The sequence below is a fragment of the Aythya marila genome (assembly GCF_965140915.1).
Source record: "Aythya marila genome assembly, chromosome: 4".
NCBI lineage: Eukaryota > Metazoa > Chordata > Aves > Anseriformes > Anatidae > Aythya > Aythya marila.
This window is the reverse complement of record NC_139045.1, coordinates 3133145-3150871: the sequence shown is the minus strand read 5'-3', so window position 1 is coordinate 3150871 and position 17727 is coordinate 3133145. Positions and strand designations below refer to the sequence as shown.

Genomic DNA, 17727 nt, shown 5'->3' with positions numbered 1-17727 from the left:
CAGGGCTCCTGCTGCAGCCTGGCACCGCGGCACGGCCAGGGCTTGGGCACCGCCAGCCCCTCCAGGGCGGCTCCGTGCTGCAGCAGGTGCGGGGCTGGGGCTGCGAGCTGAAGCCGGCGGCACGAGGAGGTGGCGAGGAAGAGGAGAGCGGGGAGGCAGCGGCAGCACGTCAGTAAGTCAGACTGCACCATTTTGGTCTCACCCTGCAGAAGGGCGACGTGAGGAGCTGCCGGGAGCTGCCTCCTCCCCCAGCTGGTGGTTGTGCTGAAGTGGAGCCTCCCTCCCAGCCAGAAGACACAGCCTATCTGGAGGAATCCCAAAAGACCTTTCCAATTTGGTGGTGTGTGTTTAAAGGCCGATTCTTTTTTTTTTTTTTTTTTTTTTTTCCTTCTTCCTCCCCCCCCAGCTGAGCTTGTCTTTGCTTGCAGCCAAGCTGAAGAGACCTCAGGCTGCTGGCAGATATTTGCCGGCTGCTCTGCGATGGCGTGCGTGCGGCTGTGAGCGCTGCCACACATTGCACGCGTGGACACGGCTCTCGAGCTCCCAAATGATGGGTGCTGCAGGGCTGTGACCCTTCCTGGGGAGAAGCAGGAGGAAGAGTGGATTACGCTGCGAAGCACTGGCTTGCGGCCGGTGCCCTCCCGAAAAAATTAACTCACCTGGATATCCGCCTGTGGTGGGAACGGCTTCCCTGGAGCGGGTGGTCTCCTCTCCACAATGGCTCACGCAGCCGCCTCCATTAAGAAAGTTCGAGAGTCCGAACTTGAAGAGAGGGAGAGAAACCTTGAGAAGGAGAGGAAAAGGCAGCGGAAAATCTCTAGGGCAGATCGGAAACGCAAGGTACGAGGGGAAAAACTGCCCCTTCTCCCTCTTCCCCCCATGCCCTTCCTTCTGTCCGTGTGGCACTTCCCAGGGGTTCACTGCCATGTGTAATGCTCTCCTTTCCATTTTCCTTCTCGTCCACCTCATATTTGCCCTTTGCATCCCTTCCCAGCCTCTGTGCCCTGCTGTGGACCTAGCCCGGCTGCAGTGAGATTCGGGTGCTGCCACACCTGGCAGCCCCCAGCCACACGGGGAGCAGGCACGTAAAGATGGCCATGGGCACCCCAGCGCTGCCTTCCCCCTCAGCAGGGCTGGGGATGGTTTTGGCACTCAGGAGCCAGCTGCTTCGTGCCCCGAGCTGATCTGGAGAAGTTGGCGGGGAGGGAGGTGGCCGTGCTGGTGCTTTGCAGTGTGTCTGTGCTCCGTGGCAGCATCTCTCCCCCATTTCCCATTTTTAGCTCCAGTGCCCGCATCGGCACCAAAAGCATCGACGCTAAATGCTGCACGCAGGACCTCTCGTGTGGAACTAGGTGGATCAGCCGAGCTGTTCGGGGAGGTATCGGTAACCAGAGCTGTGCTAGCAGCCGTGATTCAGTGTATTTACCCTGCACACTGCAGGTGTATTTTTCTGGCTGTGGCCTGAAACGAGCCTGCAATCTGTTGTCTTTCTGTGTCTGTCGCTGCTGGCAGTCTCTGATTCTGTGAAGGCACATCTATTTAGGTGTTTCGGATTTTAGGGAGGTTTCTCCTAATTTATAATTAACTGTTGTGTTTTTTCTCTGCTAGAAATGTGGAATGAAGTCAGGTTACCTTGGAAAACAAACAAAGCGACCACGGAATAAAAATAAAGAACATGATTGATTTGCCTATGGTTTCCAAGGACACAAGTAATGTACAGGGGTGGAGAAAATACTAAAGGACCCAAAGCTGCTGTTAAGGACAGCTCTAGGACTAGGCTGCACCAGGAGTGCCTGCGTTAATGCCTCCTCACTGCTGGTTCTTTTCTCCCGTCTCAGGAATCCCTAGGCTGCGATACGTGTTAACTCATTCACTGACACCATGTTTTGACCCATTCTTTATAAATATCTTGCAGAAGGGATGATATCGAGAGACGTAATCTGTCCTCTTTTCTGTTTCTGCTACATTGCATGTAAACACAGAGCTCCCCGTGAAAGGGCAGGGAACAGAATCCAGCAATGCAGCGCTTGAATGTGCAGATCCTTTTGGCAAACGCCTAGGATTCAGAAGCCATCTGCTCCCTTGGCATACCTGAGAAATTCGGGATTCACTCTGTTCTCAGTCTTACGGATTTCATATGCAGAACTGCATAACTTAAATAAAATTGCTGGGGCTGTTTTGGTACCTTTGGGACCTGTGGGTCTGATCGCCCTGACTCGTAAAAGGCCGTGTCTGCAGAGTTCATTAAGTTGCTGATTGATTCTCTTCATCAAAACACAAATGCCATTTCTAACGTGTGCACTGCTTGGGTGCTGGGGCAGATTGCGATTACTGTCCTAATCCCCTAAATGGGACACTGCAGCATAAGGGAGTTTCTGTGATTGCATTTTGGATGCTGGATTCTCTGCAAAATAGCCCCCCCGCTTTCTTTTTTTTTTTTTTTTTTTTTTTTTTTTCCAATGTGTGCGTGTTGTTGCTGGAGGGTCTTTTTTCACGTTTGCCAGTACCCATCTCAGTTACCTAATCACAGCATGTGGTGTTTTTCCCGATTTTCACATCTCCTGCTTCATTCAGACGTGCATTCTACTTCTTTAATTAAAGCGGGATAGAATTAATCGTGCCCCTTCTGCTCTCTCTTTTCCGCGCGTGCTGCATATCCCTGCCTGGGAGCGGGCAGGCTCAGGCTGTGTTTGTGCTAGCGATAGTGTCTGGGGATGCAGGCTGCGTGGCATTTTGAGATCGAGGAAGTACCAGTGGGCTTTGCTGAGAAAATACAGCGAATGCTGTCATGGTTTGCTTGTCTTCCTTTTTAATATTCAGCAGCGGCCCTCGCTCCTGTCTCCCTTTTACTGCAGCTGCACCTTGCTGTTACATAAACAAGTGCTTGGCTGCACCCCGAACTTGCCGTCAGAGGGAATGGGTGTGGGCTGGGCCACGCATCTTCCCCGTGCTCCTTCTGCATGAGACGTGCAGCGGCACAAGTGCGGGTTTGTGTCGGTCTGTGTGCCTGTGTACATGCCCGTGCTGTGCAGGACACGTAGTCAGGCACAGCTTTTATATATATGTGAGTGTGTACACACACACCTGCATAACATCCACAGTAGACACAAAATATACAACATTATATAGACTAGGTGACAGAATATGTATTTCTTCATCAGTTTAGGTTTTATATTTGTGATATCCACGTCTAAGTGATAAACATACGTTTACGTCTGCCACGTAAATTGCTGAGGAAATGTAAATTGCTCCGTGCTGAAACGTGGCCGTCTCCCAGTAGGTGCAGAGCCCTCCCAGTTTGCGTTGACTCCCTTGGAAAATGGAGGCTCCCGACAAGTCGCACGGGTAGGCCCACGAGAGACGAGATGGAAATGAACATTGTTTGATTGCTGCCAGTACTTAAACTCTTTCAGCACGTGGGGACGTGGCCCCGGGTTTGTGATTTACTTGCAAGGTCTTGCAGTGACTGGATTGTCAGTACAGCAGAGATCCATTTTGTTTGAGGCAGCTGTAGCAGGAGAGGGGCTATGCTAATAAGAAGTTACTGGGGGCTGTCTGTTCAGAGTCCCGTGTGTGTTATCTGTGTGCTGATAGACGCCGTTTGCATGAAGTGCTGCTGTGGCCTTGGGATGCAAATTTTGTCTCTGCGCCTGGAACACCCTGGTTATGCCAACAGGGGCAACAAGGGGCCGTGGCTTTCTCTCTTCCAGCCTGCCAGCACCCCGGGCAGCTGTTAGTGCTGTCCCGTGCTGCTTCTGGCTTCCAGCGATGCTGCAGGTGTGGGAGCTGCCCGCTCCCTGGAGTATTTTTGCTCCATGCTGTTTTGCAGTGCAGTCGGCTTCTGCCTCGATAGCTGCATCACGGCTGTAGTTTCTGTGCCTCTCGGGGAGGACCAGAATCTTCTTAAATGTCATCATTTCTGCTACTTGATGTGGCTCTGGACAGTAACAACGCCCTGGCGATCAGCAGAGTCAGGAAAAGGACTCGCTCAGACGGTGTCTTTTCAGGTCTTTGGCACATATAGTTGTTTCACAGATTAACAGAAGTAATCCACACCCATAAACAGGGAAAAAAAACCTGTTTGGAAGCTGACAACAATATTAAGGCCCTCTCCTGCATTCTTTCTGAGACTGACTTGATTTTTAAAGCCACTTGACAAGGATTGCCTCTGCTCATCTTTCATCCAAATGGGCAATTTTCATTTCTGCATGCAGTCTTTTGTTGCAGTGATGAAAAACACATCCTGATGCAAATGCAGCATAAAATTTGTGTGTGTAAACATAAAACCACTGGTCTGAATAGTCGTGTGGATACCTGAGCATATCAAGAACATTAAAAGCCAGATGCTAACAGAGGAGGTGAGCAGGTTAAGATGCACATGTGGATTGTATCGATGTTTAGGCATGACTAATTCTCTTACAGCTGAACTCAGGGTGTGCAAGGCCCAGCTCTGCTTGCCTCGCAGTGTCTGCGTGAGATAGCTGAGTAGAGCTCCTCTTCTGCAGAGTGAGGAAAATGAAGGGCTGTGGTTACGTGACGGTCACTCTCTGAGTCAGCAGCAAAGCTGGAATTACAGCCTTGGAATCCGGCGTCCTAGCCCCTGGCACTGGGTAACACACACTTGCTTTTCTCTGTCTATAATACTTTCCAAGGCAGACAGAGCTTCCTGTCTTTGCATGTGACGAGTGTTTAGAAAATCTAAAAACAAACGAACAAACAGATCTCACCACAAATAACCCCTCAAACAACAACAACAACAAAGCTGTTATCAAAAATCGATTCAGCTGTCAAATTAAACTGAGTTTTGAATGTACACAAGTGGTAAGTTGATTCATGTTACCCTTTTACAGTCAGCACTGAGGACAGCGCTTGACCTCTGGGTTCTGTCAATAAGAGGGTATTTAGTATTTAAATATACAGTTTTACAAACTTTTTCTTTAAAGTTTTTAAAAATATATATATATACATAAATTATACACTATATATATATACACACACACATATATATATGTGTGTATATATATATATATCATATTTTAAAGGCCAGCCTTATGATTTCAGCATCCCTTAGCAACTTACTGTAAAATTTCCTGCAGTATCTGGAATATTCACCATTGCTGGCCAAAAGAGATTGGGAAACAACCGCGTATCAGTGAATTTTGTCCTTCAGTTGACACCCTGAGTACTGCCAAAGCTCACATATAGCTGCTGCTTCTAGGCAATATCTGCAGAGGGACAAGGATGGAGGGAGAAATAAGGAGCTGCTGCTGTCAGCAAAATTCAGGTGTGTGTGTAAGAGTCAACGCTTCTATCACATAGCTGCAGAAGGCAGTGATTGAATTTTCTTTGGGTTCCTTCAGCATCAAGCCTTTTTCTCACATTATCAACTCCTTTCTGATGGACTGAATATTGGAAAGAAATCTCGTGTTCAGAAATTCGTGTAGAAACTGATGTCGCATTTGTCTCAGAAGCAGGCGGAAAAACCCATTTGAAATTCAAGCCTGCTTTCGGCAGGGGAGGTGGGTGTTGGCGATGCGGTGCAGGAGGCTGGCAGACGTGAGGCTCGTCAGTTTGGAAAGGGCCAAAGCTTCAGCGAGGAAAAGTAGGCACGAAGAAAATAATGGGTGCTTGGGCACGCTAGAAAGAAGTATCCCAAAGAGGAAAAAGTGTTGAGGAACAGGCCTTCACTCCTGGTCACTTGGTGCGTGGATGCCAAGGTGAGCATCCCCTCTGGTGCGAACGTCCTTCATGCTGCAGCTTTAACCTCCTGTTTTTTCTTCAGCACTGAACATGTCTTGTCGGTTCAGTGTTCTGTTCGTTGCCTTGGCAAAGATCTTTGTGATTCACCAGAATTTCTAGATGTTTCAAATGCCTCTTCAACCACACACACACAGAGACAAAATCTTTTTGGTGTTTCATAACCAAGTGTTTGCGTAGATGGTGCCTATTCCTGATGCCCTTTGAGCATTTACCTTCTGTGTCTCAGATGTCTGTTTTCATTATGTAGATATTTCTTGGGATGAAAATAATACCACACTGTGTGCTGCCTTTTTATAAAACGGAGCCTCTTTTGATGACACTGTATTTTGTAATAAATTGGTATTTGCTGCTTCAGTTTATAGGTGTCCTACCTGAGAGGTGATGTGTGTGTAACCCCAACAGCAGAGCTTGCAAATACTTCGGATTTGGTGGTGATGTTCTGAATAATTTACCAAATGACTATTATAAGTTTAAATTAGTCCTGTGCAAAGGATTATACATCTGTTCACATCTAACATATTCACTGCAGAGGAACTCTCAGTGCATTTGACTTGGATGTCCTGTGCAGTTCATCCTAGGTGGGTTACCTGTGAAGTTCAGCGTGGGTTTGATCTAAAAGAGGAAAACCAACTGGGGCTCTAAAATAAGTGCTGATTAAGCCCTGTTCAGCCTTCTGCAGATAGGGAATGCTGTAGTGCCAACTATCATTAGATGGATACTGTATACAAGCATATGTATACATATATGCATACTGTATATGTACACCACTATACGCACACTGTATATATGTATCCAAGTATGCTGTAGTGCCAAGTATCATTATTTGTCTAGCTTATTTTTATTTCAGAAGCTTGCTTTGTTTGCCATAATTAAACTGAGCATAAATGCACAATATTCTGAAATAAAACAACCTAATGTTGTAGTAAAGACCAATGATATCCATTGCCCTTGTTTCTGATGGGAAAGGAGCAATCTTCATTACAACCTTACATCTACTCCCCTTTATATAGGTTTGTTGCCTAACCATACCATGATTTATATGTGGCTTTTAAATTTAGTTTCTGTGGTAATTTTTGAAAGACAGGGTTTATTTGGTCTCAGTAAATCATATGTAGACTGCATTTGAAAACACAGATCCTTTACCTAAGGGCGTGTTTGGAACCCTGGGTGGACGTGCCTCTAAGCAGCTTTAAAATAAAAGAGAAAACATTGTCTCGAGCCAGGATGAAGGAGTTGGCTAGTAGATAAGTTTCATGGGCTAAAGACAGTGGCAATACTCATTCCGCATGTATTCAGTGCAGAGAAGCAAGCTTGGGCCGCGGTCTGGGTCCAGCTTGTGTGACACTCCTTGCCGACAGCTGGAGCTGTGCTTCTCCCATAGCCATGGAGGCCAGAGGGATACAAGCATCTTTGTTTCTTTCTTCCACCTTCCCTTCCCAAAGGAGATGAACCTCTGGGCTCACAGCACAGCTGTTAGGCATTGTACACAGGAGGAGGAGAAACCTGCTGCTGCTGTGTCCCACCTATCCTTTGGCACTGCTGAGCTCACTTGATGCGATCCCATTTAATGTTGTAAGCTTTGGATTTTATGGCTGCATGTAATTGCAGTGTGATTGCTTGCATAAAGTTATGGAAACCTCCGAAATGCCAAAGTTTTCATCTCTCACTCCATCTATTTCAGTAAAAAGAACTTCTTTTGAGCTTTAAAAGAGCAACTAAGAGAGAGGAGAAATGCCAGCAGCTGCCTGAAGGAACTCCAGAAATATAACAGGTGTCAATCCTACTTACCAGGAGCTACAGATGAATCCAAAAAACAACTGAGACCACATTTATACACTGAAGGAAATTATTCCTTATAAACTTCTGTGCCTTTTTGGCTGTTTGGTTTTGTTTACCTTCTCTGACAATGTCCTATGTCCATTACACTGGTGCCACTGTCTGCACCTCTAGAAGAATTATTACTCTGTTTGGGCAATTTTCTGTTAAGCAATTAAAAAGTGTTTTAAGGGAAGTTTCACAAACACAAGCCAAGACCAGGAAAAGAAATATAGATGTTAGATGTTAAACTGTGAGATGTCAAGCTTTTGGGAAGCTGGCTTCTGTCATTTAGTCCTCCAGGCATTTCCATTGACCTCCTGGAGGAAGTTTGGCACCTGAGAGAAGTAAATAATGGCATACGAACACTGAGAGGTTTCAGTGGTGAGGTTTTGAGCTGTGCTCTGGTGCTTGTAGGTGCCAACATACAGCACATCCAGAGCCTAGAAATGGTGGGTATGTCCGGAGCACTGCAGTAGGGTTACTGTCAGTCAGGTAACACTTCTTCTTCCCCCGAGATGATGCCCTGCCCGGCACAACCTGATTGTGTTCCTGGGGATCAGAGTGCAGGAAGCATCATGGACTGCATCTGCCCTGTAACAGGAACTGGTTCTCAGCCTTTTCCTTGTGAACATCCGTCCTACTATTGCTTCACAATCTAAACAAGCATTTCTATAAGCATGTATGTCTTGGTTGAGTGTCATTTGAGTTTCTTCCTTAAGTGCTAATAAGTCATAGTGAAAACAGAAGCAGGCATTCCACGTACAGTTTGGGATGCTGTCTGATATTTAACTCCTGTATGATGACTTTACAGCAGTTTTAAAACTCTTTTAGTGTTAATGCCTTGATTAAGCGTATAAATTGGTGGTTAATGAGATAACTGGCAGTCATCCTGTCAAGGCCCAGTCATATTTGAATAAGGAAGAACAAATTTAGGAAGTGATGATTGTTAGTCACACAGTATTACGCTAAAGATAGTGTAGAGAAAAGGACTAAACAAAGGATAAATCTACTATCAGTAATTAAGGGTTTTCTTGACCGATCCAACAGAAAACTTTCCCCTTCAAATACTTTTCCATACTTATTTCCAGTAAAAAATTTATTACACGTTCCAAAGTAGAGACTTGAACTTGTTCAGAGCAAGTTCCCCTGATACTGGTGGGACTTCGTAGTGCCTGTTCGCCTCCTAATCGCATGTTGTGTCAGCTCCTGATGCTACCAGCATTTCTGGGAGCTTGTCATGAGTTTTATCCAAACTTAAGGTTAGTTCTTTCATAGAATTTTAACAAAATACTACTGCTGATGGTAAAAGTGTGTCCATGCTTCATTGGCTTGACTGTCCGTGCCCATACGATAGCTTTTGAAGGCTTTTTTTGTTTTTAATAATGCCTGTTCTCTGCATTGATGCCAAGCAATACCTTTTTAGCACCATTATAACATTGGGTATGTTTGTTTGAATTGTGATGGGTACTTCTCCCTGACTGGAAGCTCGTGTTTGGGGGCACATGCATGTTTGCCACAGCCGTGCTCCTGTCCTCACCCGCTCCCTGAGGGGCGCACCTGCTGGCAACCAAAATGATGATAGGCCACAGGTCGCTCAGAGCAGCAGCTCTCCTTGCCTTTTGGTGGAGTTGTCCAGCTGTAAATAGGGACGGGCTTTCCACGCTGTTACTCCGTTGTATACCAGAGCATGTGATATGAACTACTGAAACCTGACAAATGTTGCTGAATGAGTTTCAGATGGTTCCCCGAGCTGGCACTGTACAAGGTGCTAACACGTTGGCACAGCTCTTTGGGTTTCTCTCAGGTAATTATTTATAAAAGTTGCATGTAACGTGAATTCACGCAGTGCTTTGATGATAGTTTTTCAGGGATTGGTTCAAAACTCTGTCAGAATTTGTTCCCTCCCTAGGACCTTCCTCATGCAGATCAATACAGATTAACTGGTAGCTGCCCTTTTACAAGTGACTGAAAACAAGGCTGCAGTTAAAAAATAAATTAATTGTAATTCCTGTCTGTTCGTTGATTCTAATGAAGAATTTAGCATGCTGACCTCCTCAAGGTATAGAAAGTTTATTTGCTGCTTAGGGCTTCTGGAAAGAGACAGGTTTAAGGAAAACAGCCTAAGCACGATTCAGAATACATATTTGATATTTCAGTCAGCTTCTCATCCTCCAGCAAAATTCGCACCAAATCTGGTGGAAGCAGCTCCGTGGTCACTGTTACCTGAGGAAGAGAGAGTAAGAAAAAACAGAAAGAGGAAGAGAAAGGCCACTGGAATAAAGAAGTTGTTGGCATGTGCATTGAAAAAGTCCATTGAGACTTAACGTCTGTGAAAGGGGTGGTTATGTTTTCCATGACCTGCTGAAACAATGCTTTGTATTTGAGAAGTAATTATGATACTGTTATTGTACCTGACCTGAGGAAGGATATGGATTTCTTTTTCCCTAATAGTTGGGATCTGCATTCTCTCTGTCTCTGTATGAAATAAAGCCATCGCTGAAGCGGCGCTCCCCCAGGGTGGGCATAGCCCTGATTTCCCCAGGCTCGTAGAAAATGGTTTCAGCCTATGGAAGCGTAAGGACAAACCTTTCCAGGCTGTTTTAAGTTCAATAATTTAGGCTTATTTTAAATTATTTACTATTTCTAGCTTGTGCTCTGCCAGGATGTCTGATCAGGACACGTCAGCGCACAAAGCCAGTGGAGCTGGCAGTGCAGCAGCAGGGCGGCACGCACCAAAGCTGGTTGGTGCCTCGCTGCCCGGGCCGGGGTATCACCAGGGGTGGCAAGACCTTGTTCTGCCTTCTCAAGCTGCTTTTTAAAAAATTATTATTATTATTATTATTATTTATTTATTTATTTATTTATTTATTTATTTATTTTTAAGGCACTGAAGCACAAAGAATTACATGCAGAAACTAAGTTTCAGCCAGCGGGTCACAGCCCTGCCCAGCAAGGACGTTGCAGTCCTGCTGATGGACGTGGGACCAGCCACCAGGACTGCCTGCAGGGAAGGAGTTGTGGCCATTGCCCACATTCCCAGGCCATTTTTCTCTATATAAAGTTTACATTCTTGCACCAAATTAAAAAATATATATTTTAGGTAATGGCAAAAGAAGGAAAAAATATTTTGTAAATGGAGCTTATTTCATTTTATGTTGCTCATTTAAGGAAGTATGTGTGGATAGATTTGGGTTCCTGAATGCCTTTGCAGAGGTAACCCAGTGAAAATGCTGATGTGAGCATGGAAGTGACACGCCAAGCTGCTGTGTGCAAAGCAGGCTTGGCTTTAACGATTATGGGATCATTTTGCAAATGGCATTTGATGGAGACAAAAAAGTGAAATAGGTTTAAAAAAAACAAACAAAAAAGTTATTTTGGCTGGTCAGTAGCAATAGCAACTGATGTAGAGCAGCAAAGCTTTTTGGTGGGGGCGCGTGGAGACTCCATGACAACTAGTGGGGAGATGTGCTGGAGTCTGCATCCTGCTGCTAAAAAAGTGACAAAAAAGCCCCTGAGCTGTGCTGTGCTGGCTCCTGATTCTCCCAGTGACAACACACAGACTGCAGCATTGTCTAGAAGGTGGAGAAACCACTCGGCCACTGCCTCGGTAGGAATTGCTTTACGAACTCGTCTGTCCTGAGGTGCAGGCACCAGCAGCGCGCGCTTTAACAGGCCTGGTCCTGGGAAGGAGCGCGTGGCACTGCCTCGCTGAATTACACAGCCCGGAAAAAGGTTTCCCGAACAAATGCAATCAGAAATAATTAATAGCCGTACACAGAGCTGGCTCTGTAGCAGAGCTCTGCATTGCAGCACGGGGCTTCTCGCGGGCTGAGGGAAGCACGGATGGGCTTTGCCATCTCCCCGTGCTCCCCAGGGAGCCGCAGCCTTCACCCCCCTAATGCAGCGTTCGGTACCCGACGTGTCTGCAGCGTGGGCACGCAGGTAGGGGAGGATCCCACGCAGCTCCGAGGCTGCAGCATCACCCACACAGGGCTGTGGCTTGTGGGAGCTGCACAGGGACACCCTGAGGGTTCATCCCCAGAGCATCTGTAAGAGCAAACCCTTGGTGCAGCACTCCAATGGATTCCTCAGTGCCTGTCTGTGCCCAGCACTGCTCGTTACAATGGAAGGGAAAAAGGAAATTCTCCAGGAGCAACTTAGGAGGAAACAATGTAGTGCTTCAGCTTACGAATATGCAGGCTGGGGGAGGGCTAGTGGCCATCAGCGTCCTCCTTATCTCCATTTAGCCATATTCCTAAGGCAGCTGGGTGACGTAGCAGTGGCACACTCCTTTATTTCTAGCAAGAAATTGGAGTTATTTTGTAGTCACTTCACTGCCATAGTAGTAATCATCAGTCCAGAAGCCTGAAACACAGACAAGGTATCTGAGAATTTTTTTTAATTATTATTTTTACTTTTTTAATGTTAGCATGTCAACCCAGTTTCAGTCTGCAAACATACTGTGTTTGGTATGTTAATACCAAATGTATGCTAATAGTATGGGACAGAGCACTTGCGAGGAGCCACCCTCCTTCAGGAAATGATTTTTGAGAGAGTGGAAGATAATTTAGAGGTAGGGATCTACAAGTAAACATTATTAGAGAACACTAGGTTTTATAGCAATATAGAGTATAATCTTAATTCAGTAAAATCCCTGAAAGATTTGCTAATGATTTCAAGAGATTTAGGATTTTTTTCCCCCGAACATTTCAAACAGAAGATAATTCATCTCATATTACGTAACCATCTTAGTGCTTTATATTTTCAAATGTAATTTGTGAACATTTGTTCAATTTGTGTAATAGGGTTACGTGGTGGAGACGGGGATTATTTATGGTGGAAAATAATGTTGTGCAGCTGTACCTTCAGGACTGAACTGTTCTTTAGATATGTTCCTGTTCTGTTCAAATCGTTAGGTTGTTAGCACAAGGAGAGCTTTGGTAGTCAAGAACTATTTATAAACTGTAATAATGTTCTAAAGATAATGATTAAAGTAATTAGCAGGGGCGAAAAGAGCCTGAAAATCACAAGTGGAATTGGAGAGAGATTTGTGAAGGCAGAGGGATAAAATGCAGGCAGGTTTTTCCAGTGCTGGGAGCTATTGGTGTTCATACGGCATCCGTGTAATGCCTTTCGAAGAACAAGTGTGCTTGTTTCAGCCTTGCAGAGAAGCTGGTGCACTTCAACCTGTTGGAACAGAAATCCTAAATATTCTTCTGTGCTTTTACTTTTGGAAGTGATTTCCAGTAGTTGAGATCCTTCCAGCCCTTTGTTTGCCCAGATAACTCTACTGACCAGCTCAGGTAGGGCTCCCTGATACAGTCTCCCCTTCATTTCGCTGGAGTGTACATGCAGCCAGGAATGATGTGGTCCCAGTGGTGGAAAGGTGCTTGTCCCAGTGGTGTGTGAGCGCCTGTGATACTCATACTTTAGACTGAAAGATGAGTAAGTGATACATATTTCAGTTCTTTTTTGTGCGTGCTGAAGTTTGAGGACTTCTTAAATTAAGTAAGCTGTTACGTCTTTGAATTCCTCGAGTCATTCACACAGGAACTTCAACCTCCTCCAGGTTGGTGGGGATGGGAGACCCTTATCTGCCGTGAGAAATAGTATCAGAAATTCTGCAAGAATCCTCACATCCTAAATACTGCTTTAGGGCATCCGTGGCTTTGTCACGGGTATTTCTTGCAAGTGTTAAAAATAGGGACATCTCCACCGTGCAAAGTTAATACCATGCCAGGTGGTGGTCACTGAGCAGGAAGGAGGGTCAAAGTCTTGCTGTGTGTAGATAGCTCTCATTTGACACACAGAATGCGTCCACAGAAAATATCTTGCAGTGGATACATGGAAGAATTTTCTAATTTATATAAAATAGTCTTATTTTTTTTAAATAACAACTTCAGTACCTCTAGTCCTTTTAAAAATACATGTGGATAATCAAATGACCCATGGAACTGCGGCAGTGTCCAACCGATAAATATTGGAAAAGCATCTGAATAATTTCCCAAAAGTGATTAAGCAATTATGCACAAGCTCCTGTCCCCATAGTGTAAACGTTAAACATGGAAATGGGTGTGTTGCTTAGCCCCTAAACAGAATTGCTGCTACACAGAGTGAAAGCTTGACTTTGCAGGCATTTGGGAAAAGTGGCTAAGCATTCATCTTCACAAAAGGTGAAATGCCATCCTCATCTTCCAAAAGAATTGCATGGTCCTGCAAAATTGGAGCCATGGCCATCTCCTTTTCAGAATAGGAGGAGTTTTGGTTTTCTATTCGCTACATTTTCAATTCAGGTCCAAGAAAAAACCACCCACAAATATTTAGGAATTGAATTTTCAGTGACAAGCTAACAACGTGCTTTCAGTTCTAGTGATCTTTAAACCTTTGCTTTCGTGCATTTTTTCTTCTTCTTCCCAATATTATGCATTAGAAGACCCTAAGTTTTCTGATACTGTGCTAAAATCTGGCACGTTCTTCCTTGTGATGAATGTGACTTTATTTTGTACTATGTAGCTTATGGAGTTCAAGATAAAAGGGAAAAAAATATCTCTGATTTAAAGTTCACTTTTAGAAATAGTAGGTTTTATGTTAAAACAACAAGGAAAAAGCACAAATTGAAACATCCCACACGGACAGAAATGTTGATGTCTCGCTGCTTGCAGGACTGAGGATGCTTGACTGTTGGTTGAGGAGGCTGTGGGCTGTAAAAGAGGTGGCTGGCAGAAGTGCCCAGGGCTTCCCTTCCTTGATTTTTGTCCTTCAGAGTCCTTCAGTGAAAGAGGGAGCCTGACCAGGGAAAAACTGATCCTCTTGAAATCCGAAGGCAAAGATCATGTTGACTTCAGTGGGCGTTGGAGCAGGCTTGCAGAGAATGGATAAGAATAGCCAAATATTCTTAATCAGACAGCTGCTTCCCATGTATGTGGTGTTGATATCCTCCCATACATGAGTCATCTTTGCAGTAATAAAAAAAAGGCTTTCATTTGTCACTCTGAATGCAGTAAGACTTTTCAGAAGTCTCACATAGGCTCTGAGGTCTTTGACATCATATTAATTTCCTGGGAAATGTCGGCCACTTGAATTATTTTATTATACAAAACCAGTTTCTCTGTTAGAATATCATTGCATAATATATATATACTTAGCAGCGCTTTTTTTGGCTGTCGATTAGCATGCCATATAAAATACTGTTGGATTTTTTTTTTCCACGGTATTTTTACTCATTCTGATTGCAAAATGCAATTCAAGTGGGAATTGTAGTCTTACGGGTAAGGCTGTGGATGAAGACTGGGGCTCTGTGGCTTTGTCAGAGGACCTCCTCTATGACCTCAGGTCTGAACCTGGCTAAAGGTTGCCTTCCATGAATGTAAGATGGAAATAATTGTTCTTAACTCTGCTTTGCAATACAATTAATACTTTTCAAAATCCATAGAAATAATTAGACTTACGGTTTCACTTTGTCGGTGTTGATGTAAATTATGATGCTACTGGTTTATACTCAGGTACGTCTGACATATGGCACGTATTCTGCTTTTGTTCTGAGGGGCTGTCTGGAGTGAGTTCCTGAAGGCACCCATCTCGTAGGAAAGTTCAATGCAATGTTCCATAAAACAGGGAGCATCTATGGGTGGGACGGGAATGCTGGTACCTCTTCCTATTTCTTTTGAATTTATCTCGGGTAGCAGGGAATATTATAAAGCAGAACGCCAACCTAATTCTTCACCAATACAGTACAGGCCAAGGATCAATGACCGATATTGTTTCTGTTGATAAGCACTTAATTAAGAGCATAGGACTTCTGTGCTGAGGGTAGCAGTATGAAAACACGCTGCTCTCTGAAAGAAAGGGTAACAGAAGTCAGCTCCAGATAAATTGGAATCTATTTCTGACCCTGCCTATTAACAACTGCACTTACCTAATTGGAAACATATTCTCTTTCCATCGCATGTAATTGGAATTTTATGTCTCTCTGTCCCATTTGGCATTATGAAGATGCTGGCAGGGAGGAAAGCTGGAAATCCAATGTTAAAAGAACACATTGGCAAGGGAGTGGTTTGTGGAGGCTTGTGACCTATTTTCCATCTTGTAATTGCCTCTGGGCCAAATTTTGGTGCTTGGCCATCAAGCCCAAATAAATGAGCTGTGAGAGTGACAGAACGGGGCTGGTACTACAGATGTGAAAAGGCGCTGTGGCGGGGAGGAGGGCTGGATGTTGCGAGCAGCGTGGAGCACGGTCGCTTGGTCCAAATTCTGCTGCCTACCTGGCTCCATCCCCTCACACACGGGGCTCCTGGGGCTTCGTTCGGGACAGGGGGACAGAGCCTGGGGAGTGCCCATTGCTGAGCATTTCCCCCATTCCTGGGGAAGCTGTAGGATGTATAGGACAATTCAGGAACATAATTTATTTGTTGATGATGGCATATTACAGTTACAAGGTAACACAGAACTCAAAATGCTACTAGTACCTTCCTTGACGTGTTTTTCATATTGAAAGAAAGTACAGGCTTTGTGAAGGGTCATTTTATATTTTTTCTGTTTCTTGCTGGCAGTATTTTTTTTATTTATTTTCTTTCTGTCTTTCTGTTTCCTTTTCTCTTTGCTTTTTGTTAATTTTAGTTGACATTAATAGAGCTTACTAGCATCTCATAGTAGTTTTATCTTATTTGATGAAACTGTAAACCAGCCATGACTCTGCAAGGACTGCACTGTAAAGGTAGCACAGATTTTTTAATATTTATCTTAGGATCTGCAACCTCAGTTTGAGCCAATATAACGCCAATAAATGTGAAGAACAAATATGCTGACTTACAAGTCAAGTTCAGATTTGAAGGCACCGCAGTCAGAGTAATGCACTTGATTTGTGTGTGTCCAAGAGCAGAATTGCACTTTGGTTCAGTTATTCTCCCTTTGACAAATACTTTAAATCCTAATGTTTAGTCATGCTTAAGGTTGAATCCAGCCAAAGAAGAAGAGCAATTAGCATTTGCTGTGAGAAGCTACCAGTGGGAAACAAGCAAACCAAAAACCTAAATGTAGGCTGCAAAGGATGAACTGTTCCAGTTAATTAAGCTCGATTAGGTATCTCTGGCAAATCTAGAAAATGTTATTATATTCAGATATTATGAATTGACTTTAAATAAGAGTGATTTCCTCTTAAATTCATGCAACCCAATTCCCATTAAATCTACTTAAAAGATTTATATATGGGCTTAGTTCTAACCTTTTGTATAGAAATAGTTTAATAGTTTAGGTCATATCTTTTCTTCCCCAGCAGGACTGTGCCATTAGTGCCATTCATTTCTTCCTGGTTGGCACCTTGGCTGCTTTGTTAGGGCCATGTTTTTGTGCACGGTCACTCTTCTTCATATCATCATTGAATTCCTATGAGTGTGTCTATACAGCTGACCCCACGTTTTTGGCTAAGTAATTACCTGAATTTATTAAGAAGCACAGTCCAGACATCTGAAAAATATTAATGCCTTTCCAGATGCACTTGTTGTTGTTATTTTGAAGAAAAAGTAGAAAGCTCCTCATTGAATAAGCATTATGTGGGGGAGAGGAGGAAGACATAGAAATACTTTGTACCGTGGTGTTTCACTTCCAGTAGTTGTGGTCCTGGAAGTCATTCTCTGCCGTGCGGGCAACCCAAGTGGTCTTCTTCCTTCAAAACCCCAAATAATCTGTCATGAGAATAAAATGAAATTGCTCCCCTTGGAAACCAAGCACATTCTAGAAGGCGTTGTCTATAAACTGGCCAGCGCATATCAAGCCCTTTGAATTTCCTGGGCCCTTTGCCTCTTAGCAGGCAGTTGGTTGCCTGAAAGGCAAGGGGCAGCTGGTGCGGCTGCTCTGACGCATTGATGCCGTGTGAGAGATTTGGGGAAAAGGAGCTGGGATGTGGTAGAGGGCATCTGTGATTGCTCAAGCTGTTTGTAATCACACTTTTCCCAAAATTGCAGTGTTGGGTTTGGAGAGAATCCATTCCTTGTGTGGATCTTTTCAGAAAGAAGAGGCTCTGTGTGCCTCCGCTGAGTTTTGCAGGTTCCGCGCCGTCCAGATGAGGATTTGTTGCCAGATAGTAGGATCTCCAGAGATATTAGAGAGCGGCTAACTCGTGCTTTTAATGCACCTCACAAACCCATACGTCAA

At 44.4% G+C, this 17727-nt stretch overlaps 1 protein-coding gene across 24 annotated transcripts in view; it reads left to right on the top strand.

The window, feature by feature from the left end:
- ANK2 (ankyrin 2) overlaps positions 1 to 17727 on the top strand; it is a 336396-nt gene that overhangs the window by 150640 nt on the left and 168029 nt on the right. The window contains exon 1 of one of the 24 annotated variants that reach the window (XM_082759099.1): positions 3337 to 3345. The exons of the other annotated variants lie outside the window; for them this stretch is intronic. The gene's annotated coding sequence lies outside the window, so the exon portion shown is untranslated. Of the gene's footprint in view, positions 1 to 3336; positions 3346 to 17727 lie in introns of those variants that run through there. 24 annotated transcript variants of the gene reach the window in all.